The following is a 9,228-nucleotide window of genomic DNA, read 5'->3' as shown; positions in this document are numbered from 1 at the left end:
CGGTTTTCGTGCCGGCTATTCAACTGTTGATGCAATATTTTGTTTACATAGCTTAGTCGAACACATGTTAAATAATGGTAAACGCCTCTATGCTGCAATGGTAGACATGAAAAAGATATTTGATTCAATTTCCAGAAACTCTTTATGGTAAAAATTGTATAAACTTGGAATATCAGGAAAAATGCTACGGATAGTTAGGGCTATGTACGATAAAGTTAGAAGCAAAATAAAACATTGTGAACAATATTCAGATTTCATAAACATTGCAATAGGCTTGAAACAAGGGGACATAACTTCTCCTCTGTTTTTTGCTCTTTTTATGGACGATTTAGAGTTGTATCTCCAGGCAAATCTTAATTGCATCACCATTTGTGATATATCACTTATACTATTTATGTACGCTGATGACATGGCAATTTTAGCAGAAACACCAGAATGTTTGCAAGAATATTTAGATTTGTTAAAACAATATTGTGATCGGTGGGGTATCGAGGTAAATACCGAAAGGACTAAAATAATTGTCTTTAAGAAAAGAGGTCGTTTAAAACCAAACGAAAAATGGTGCTACGACGGTACTCAGTTAGAAACGGTGAATAGTTTCAATTACCTGGGTGTTGTGTTCAGTGCAACAGGCTCTTTTCAGCTAAACCAAAGTACTCTTGCCGGAAAAGGCATTAAAGCAATGAATACATTATTGTACAATCTGAAAAAGTTCGATTTCAGTCCAAAAATTTATTGTCAGCTGTTTGACTCATTTGTTACTTCCGTGCTTAATTATTCCAGTGAAATATGGGGTTTTGTTAAGTCAAAAGAACTAGAACGTATACATCTTAAATTCTGTAAAAGAGTTTTAAATGTTAAATTGAATACTAGCAATGCATGTATATACGGAGAGCTAGGGCGGTATCCTTTGTATGTCAGTAGATTTGTGAGAATAATTAAGTATTGGCTTAAAGTGTTAGAAAGTAATAATTGTGTTATAAATGTATTGTATAAATGTTCTCTGGCAGATTGTCAAATAGGTAAAAGAAATTGGGCTAGCTGTGTTAAAACTTTGCTGTATCAGCATGGTTTGGATACATATGGGAAGCTCAGCAGTGCACATCACCGAAGTTATTCGTCTCAGAATTTAAACAGAGACTGATTGACTCTTTTACACAAGAATGGAACGAAAATAAAAATGCAGATAGGGTACTGACGTTGTATAAACACTTAAAACCAGAGTTTGGATATGAAGAATACTATGATAAAATGAAATCAAAATCAAATAGATATGCTATAACAAAATTGCGAGTATCGGCGCATTGTCTACATGTTGAAACCGGGAGATATGGACGTAATCGCCTTGAAAGAAGCGATAGACTGTGTCTTGTGTGTGGTGAAAATAGACTGGTAGAGGATGAATATCATTTTACTTTGATTTGTCCTAAATATGCTAATTTAAGAAAAACTCTAATACCGCAATACTACTGGAAGAGACCAAGTATGTGGAAACTAATTGAACTGTTTACTGCCAAAAATAACAAAACTTTAAATAAACTTTCGACTTATATCCAAGAAGCATTAAAAATTAGAGACTCTTTATTAAATGTTCAGCTGGATGCTTGAAAGAAATTTGATCACTCTCCTTTTCATTTATATATGTATATTGTACTCTTATATGCTTATATGTTTGTATATTATGTAGACCTTGATTTACTCTTTTTCATACATGTGACGGATGAGGAACTTGTATGTTCAAATCCTAGAAATAAAATTCTGTTCTGTTCTGTTCTGTTCATATGTTGTTACACTACGTGTGACAATTTTATGTTATCTGGCATATATTTATGGGAATCAGATCTGCAGCCGTAAGTATACATTGTTTTGTGATTCACATATTAATTACTGCAATTAGTGTATTCATAACAATGATTGCATGGACATAAACAGTGATAAATAGCTATGCATTCTCTACTGTAGGCATTTCAAACTTTGAACAACACAATTTGTTCACAATACTCCCATTCTATTTTGTAGAAGATATCAAGCTTCTTTTTCAAAAGCATTTTGTCATTTCTGTCATGATTATAAATTAATTCTGTGTCTAACGTATTTCGCCAGGTACTCTGTGAGTTGAAAGTGCTGCAAACCATGTACATTTATTTGAAAATGCAAAATGAAAGTGAAAGTAGGTAGAACTGTCAAAATGAAAAAAAAAATGCAATATTTCAAAAAATATAAAAGTTAATTAGATTTCATTAACCAGAGTACCTAGATAAGTTTGTTAGATACACAACAAAAACAAATTTAGAGAAAAAAAATGTGTTAAAAAAATTGACATTTCTACAAGGGAGAATGTGGACAGTTACAGGTCGTGTGTTTAAGACAAAGTACAAAGTATAACCAAACAAGGTGACCTTTATAGAAAGTATCTGCTACTTGTGTATATGTGCTATGAATATTATTGGTCTGTCAGGTATAATTTCCATTTATGAAAATTTACATGAGGGGGTCTCAAAGGCTTTACATGATCCTAGTTCTACTTTTCATTTCTACTTTCACTTTCAGTTTGAAATGTGTTCCATTTTTTTTAATTACATTTTTGCAGCACTTTCACCCCAGACTTCCTGAATAACCAATATGTTATGTTAGACAGTAGTATAAACATTAGTCTCACTTGAGATGCAAACTACATGTGTCATATATAGGCCTAGCTTATTCCTGTTATTAAATGTTGCAGGTTTGTAATATATCATAACTTGAGACAGGACTATATAAAAACTATTTTTGACATAAGCATGGTAACAAAATATATTTTTGAAACAGAAGTTTGAAAATCTTTATGACAGTATAATAGCATTTTATGATGGGAATTTCCAATCAGTATAATATATGTATATTAAAGCTTTTCCTTCTTTTTCTGAACACTTCTGTATATTGTAGATCTAAATAGAGGCAGAATATAAAATTCCTCAATAAAATGCTAATATATGTTGTTGTTTTTTTGAAAATCATTATGAAAGAAAAAGCTGTTTCATTTGTAAGGCATCCCTGAAATGTCACAGATTTTGATAATGGTTTTAAATGTTTATTGTCAATGCATATGTTTCAAAGTATGCTATTTAGTTTTATTTGTTTATATATTTTATATGTGGTTCATATAATACACTAACACAATTTTATTAAGATTCTTGTAGATATCAAAATTATTTTGCTAATAATTACAAGCTTATGTACCCAATAACCATTGATCTTGTATACCTAAGGCTCAAACTTATTGTTTAAGATTTTCTATATTATCAAAATCTTTGTGTAATTTAAAGATTGATATTCCTTCTTATAAATGGAATAAACTATATATTTAAACCTGGTTACAGAGCAATTTTTAGACAAACATTTTTATATAATTTATATCAGGTCACAGCCTGCTGATGAAGATCCTCAGCTTATTATACAAAGGCCAGGGTTGAGCTATGTGCTGATTCAAAAGATGCTAATGACAGTGGATAATCCATTCTGAGTTGTTCTAGGACCATTCACCAATGTTTCAAAACACTGATGGAACTGAAGGCAGTACATGTACTGGTGTCAGGCCTGTGATTTCAAGTATAGACTATAGTATGTATTGACTAAGTTAGTCTCAATGTTTCCTAAATTTGCAAACTTTATTATAATTCAAATCATGCTAGATTTTAATTTTATTCAAAAGGAAATAAAGGGGAACAATAAATAAAATCATGCTTGCAAAATACACAGAAACCAAATTGATACCCTGAATGGAGGCACTTCATTTACAAACATTTGAAATGGATCAGTCTGATTTTGACCAAGTATTGGTTTTTGTTTGAAACTTTCACCTATGATATTTTGCATGCCTAGCTCAGAATATAAAGCACTAGACTATGAATCAAGAAAAGTTGTAAGTTTGATCCTTTGGCTATGCATGCAATATCTTTAACAGTTTGAGAGAAGAACATGTCTAAGTCATTTGTCCACCATTGCTTACTCATTTACAATGGGAAGTTGTCTGTGAGCACAAGTCATTTCTAGTAAAGAATGCAGGAACACTTAAAAGGTTAACTGAACACTGTTACATGACTGAAATACTATGGCAAAATTGAATAATATTGAAACAAAAAACAAAAAAAGGAAATTTTGCTCCATAAATGCATATTAACAAAAATCAAATTTGTGATAGTGTACTGTATATAACATAAAAAAAACAATTACTTTTCAGATTGATGTACCTCCTCCTGATGTATCTCCTTGAATACAATATATCTGCCATGTGAAAGGAACAAGCTGCAAGATATACTGTGGAAGTGGGGGCCTATATAAAAAAAAACATTTTGTTTAAAGAATATAAGAAATCTGACACTAAACTACTGAAAAGGTGCACAAGGGACATTTTTGTGTGTATAGACTTTCATCAAGATTCTGAGAAAGTTGATTTATTTAACAAAAATAGTCATATTGTGTCTTCAAAGCTGAAAAGATTAAGATCTTAGGAAAACTTAGGACTCAAGAAAAGTAATGGGGTTATGAAACTGTAGTGTTCAACATTTAAATTGTTTTTGTTTTTTTTTTTTTTCACTACATTTTGTGAAGAGGGTTCCATCACAAGATGTGACATATTGGTAAGAATGAGATGTAATTTATGAAAAAAAGTATTTTGCTTTAAATGTGCAGACTTTAAGTTACATAAAAAATCAAAGCTGTAACAATAAAGCTTGATTAAAAAAAAACACTCTTGAAAACTAGCCAACATGTAATTGTCACACTTTTTTGGATGCACAGGGGACACAATTAGCTATATAATTTAATATAACTTTAACCCTTAGGCTCTTGCTAAATTTCTATAATGAACTTGTCCGTTTTACAATTTGGACAGTATTATTAAGTGTTAAAAGGGGTGCTAACCAAAAGATTCTGACTGAATGGCGAACAGTGCAGATCAAGATCAGACTGCACAGATGTGCAGGCTGATCATGATCTACACTTGTCGCAAAGGTAGGACCAACCATGTACAGCATAATAAGGGTTAAACCTGCTTGAGCCATTCAGCTGAAATTGTAAACATTTGTTGACTACATTGATTGGATATAATTATGTAATTTGCCCCAGAACACTTTATAAAACTGAACTGAATTAAAATAAGGTGAGAGAGAAGAAAAAGCTTAATTATTAAAAAAAAAACCAATATAGCCGATAGATATACATTGTTGAAGGCATTATCTTTGTTTACATTAAATTTAAATGTGACTGCCACCTTGTTTGTTAGAAACATAAAGACACATTAATTTCTTGTATTTTTGATAATTTCTTATGTAATTAAGTCATTTCAAATGTTTTCTCTTTTAAGTGACCCTGAGAGGCAGTTCTTGTTAACTACAAAACCATCTACTATTATTGGTTAACTAATTATTGGAATAGTGAGCATTTTAACATTGTTTCATCACAATACACTCCTTTATGGGAATAGGGAGGCAATAGCACATTTAACTATTAAACTAACTATTAAACTAATTATTAAACTAATATGTCATTTGAATGAAAACAGCCTTAGACACACCTGAAAATCAGATAAATTTAAAAATACATGCAAAGTTTTAAAAATGTTTTTGGATTTAAGTTATAACATTTTCTTATTTTTATCTTCAGTTGGTTATTAATGCAACTGATTGTTTTTATCAACATCTGTTGTCAGGTGTGTTTCGTCCCAATTTAATTTTGTGACCCATACAGTGTTTCCAGGACTCATCAGTAAGAGAAACACCATCAACTTGAGTCAACAACATAACTTTTAACATGTGAACAGAAGTTAATTATAAACATTTTCAAAGGAACATAGTGAACTGGAACAGTAAATGAAAATTATAAAAGAAATGAAAACCTGTACACTTTGGCATTTCATAGTTCTTTTTAAAAAATCAAATTTATCTGAGAAGACAATGACAGTGAAATATAAAATTTTACTTAAAATTATTGTTGTAAATCATACTGAAATCTAACAACTTACTGGTAATATAAATTTTATCAATAGCATAGAGTTAAGATTTTCTGATATTTTTGGAAAGATTTGAAAAACATTGTACTTTAAATGTTCAACCAATATTTTAGATCAAATTATGAAATGCCATATTTATTTATAAATTTATGAATAAAACTGTTGTCAACTTATAAAAATTTCTGTTAACTTTAATAAATTATTAGTACTTAGATATTTTTCATTGTCTTTGTGTCCATCAGTTTTTCTGCTTATTCCATTACACCATGCTGTTTGCCACTTGCTAAATGTGAAATATCTAAAGTATAGACTCTGATGTTAATAGTTAACAGCACTGCAAAATGCAGAACAAAATATTTCCAAATGCTTATTAATGAGTGATTACTTATAAACAAGCTGGTGTATAGAGCCGTATGTAACATCATGCCATTATGTAATAACTTTTATCACTTGACATGGCTAGAGACTGAACCTACAATATCCCACTGAAGTGGTGGGCCATCTACCACTTGGCTACTGAGGCCCATGAGGCAACAGGACTTGATTACTACAAAGTGGAGATTTTGTTTAAGCAGTAGGTTAGCTTAGTTGGTAGAGTACTAGTCCTGTATGAGAGGGTCCCCAAGATTGAGCCCTACAGTAGACTGACTGCACATTTTACTCAATCTGTTCAATTAACTAGGGACACAACATTGGACTGCGGCTGTTTTATAAACTAGAGGACGACTTTTATACAGCAGGGGAGTTTATTATGGTATAGGACTTGATTACCACAAAGGGGAAATTGTTTCAGCAGCTGGTTAGTTCAGTTGATAGTGCGCACACCCTGTAAACAAGGGGTCCCGGCTTTGAGCCAACCAATAACTGCTCATTTTTATCACCCCTTGATAATAACCCCCAAGTTGTGAAACGGAATTTCACAATTTTGTTGTGCGCTAAGAATAAGGACTTCTAGGGACGTTACTGCACAAGTCAATATATCTCGGTACGAGCGTTTTGGTACGAAACATAGGCACAGTAAAACGTCTCCCGTACTTAATAAATATTGTCTTCAAAGTTGTGTAGCATTCAAGACGAGAAAGAAACAATTTAGAAACAGTAAAAAGGTTTGAAAATGTTTTTATTGTGGTAAATTAATTGCTGCATGTGTTTTAAAAGCGTAAACAGTCCCCCTAGCAACAATCGGCCATTTTAGTTTTACTTGGATTACTTCCCTTGAAATTAAGAAATACCGTCTCTGACGAAGTTTGTTGTCATCCATGTCATGCTGGTGAACTCAACGTGAAACTGGCACCGACTACGGCGGCGGCGTATATTGTATCGTCGAAAAGTCGCCATTTTGTTTCTTTGAGAAAAGCACTGAGACAGCCCAACCCTTGACTCAAGAAATCTGAGAAAAATCTCAGCGCGGAAGTTGAGATTTCAGTGAGAGATTTTTAGTGAAAGCCAATCTGAGAAAAATCTCAAGCTGAGAATCAAAGTTGAGATTTTTCTCAGACTTGAGCTGAGATTTTGACTTGAGAACGTTAGTGAAAGTGGGGCCAGGCGCCCCTCCATGCATTATTTCATAAGCGACCTTAACAACTCTGCCACGGAGTCCGCCCCTCCCCCGCCCACTTTAAAGATAGCACAGGTACTTCTCAATATATCAGCAGAAAGTAAGTAAAAACAATGTCACGTATTGCGATTTTGATGATGATGATTAGTACAATCTGGTTATATAAAATATATTAAAATTGGAATGCTGTAAAATGGGAATGGGATTGGGAAAGGGTAAGTATAAAGGGGCATAACAGGAGAGACAGAAGGGAAGTAACAGCACCAGTATACAGAACAATATAAAACAGATATCGACAAAAAGCGAGTAGAACGGTCAAAAAACAAAAATGTTTGATTCCGGTAACATGTTACAAAATATAGGATAGGTAGGCCGGTATTTTTTTTTTTTTTTTTTTTTTTTTATTAAGTGGGACTAATCGGAAATTAGTTTTGTGTCAAAAAAAAAAATGAATACAAATAAGGGGGTTATGCCTTTAGAGCATCGGTTAGTTGATTTCTAACATCACTGACCATGTTTAAAGCATAAAATGTGCAGGTTGCAACTTTTTGTTGAAAAAAAGTTGAAAAAAAGAGATTTAAGGCCATAAAAACATTTAGGGTCGGGTAAAAAAAATTAGGGTAGGTCGGGATACCGGAAACAAACAATTTGTTTTGCCTTAACGTCAACTAGTTAGACAAGACAGTGTAAATAAAATAATTCCCATCTCAGATCAACCCTAACGTTAGTGACAAAATACCAGATTGAATAAAGAAAAACACTATAATACGGTCAATCTGACGCATCAGTGCACCGATGTGCTCAATATCTAAAGCACCTACAGCATGTCTTTTAACAGCACGAACAGGCAAGTTCAGTCCGTTGCATCACACTCTTACACTTTAGTAGTCGTTGGAAAGCGTAGGCACTATCTTTAACCTTTAGCATGCTAGATAAATTGTCGTCTGCTGGAAATGTCGTCTGCTAAAATTGTAAAGTTCATTCAATTTGCTCCAAAATTGGAAGAAATATTGTCAGAGTAGCAAACAGTTTGGAACCTGATCAGACGCCGATTAAATCGGCTATATAAATCTGGTATAATAATAATAATAATAATAATAATAATACCTAAAACGCCCCGGTCTAAATCAACATTATTATGTTATACAAAGAAATCGGAATTGTAGTACACAAAGTGGAATTAGTGATATACCGCCGATCTTTATATGAGGTTTTCTGTAATTATGGGATCCCATAGAGACTAGGACTTTACAATTTATATGTTTATCTACATGATCTTTTACAATATTGGTCTTATTTGGTAGCTATAACTAATAAGTTGTTGTATCGTATTTTTTCAGCTCATTTTGTAATGCATTTGTGTAGTAAATAGTTAATATTAGTAAAAAAGTATCACTGAACATTACAAATATTCGATTATTAGATCTTACGATTTTTCTACCATTTTCTTCTAATTTACCAATTAATCTAATATTAAAGGAAAAACTGGTAGCTGTAATTGAGAATACATCTAAAAGAGAAAAAACTTACTAATTGTAATTCTAATAGTAAATTTAACAAATGCCTCTCGTAGATCCGTGACTTAGGTATGGGGATTATATGCTCCCTACTTAAAGCTGATTTACTTTTTATCCTGTTATAAACAAAACTTCATGCTTTTTTACACTGAACACCTGTTCGA

The 9,228-nt window shown here is 32.3% G+C and overlaps 1 long non-coding RNA gene across 1 annotated transcript; it reads left to right on the top strand.

Annotated features, from left to right (window-relative positions):
- Positions 1-1,775: 1,775 nt before the first annotated feature.
- Positions 1,776-5,904, top strand: LOC123565899 (uncharacterized). The gene is made up of 3 exons (XR_006689271.2): positions 1,776-1,850; positions 3,400-3,600; positions 4,220-5,904. It is a non-coding gene; the product is annotated as an uncharacterized LOC123565899 (long non-coding RNA).
- The last annotated feature ends 3,324 nt before the right edge of the window (positions 5,905-9,228 follow it).

This window comes from Mercenaria mercenaria, chromosome 8 (assembly GCF_021730395.1).
Source record: "Mercenaria mercenaria strain notata chromosome 8, MADL_Memer_1, whole genome shotgun sequence".
Taxonomy (NCBI): domain Eukaryota; kingdom Metazoa; phylum Mollusca; class Bivalvia; order Venerida; family Veneridae; genus Mercenaria; species Mercenaria mercenaria.
The sequence above is the reverse complement of the archived record's forward strand: the minus strand, read 5'-3'. Positions and strand labels throughout refer to the sequence as shown.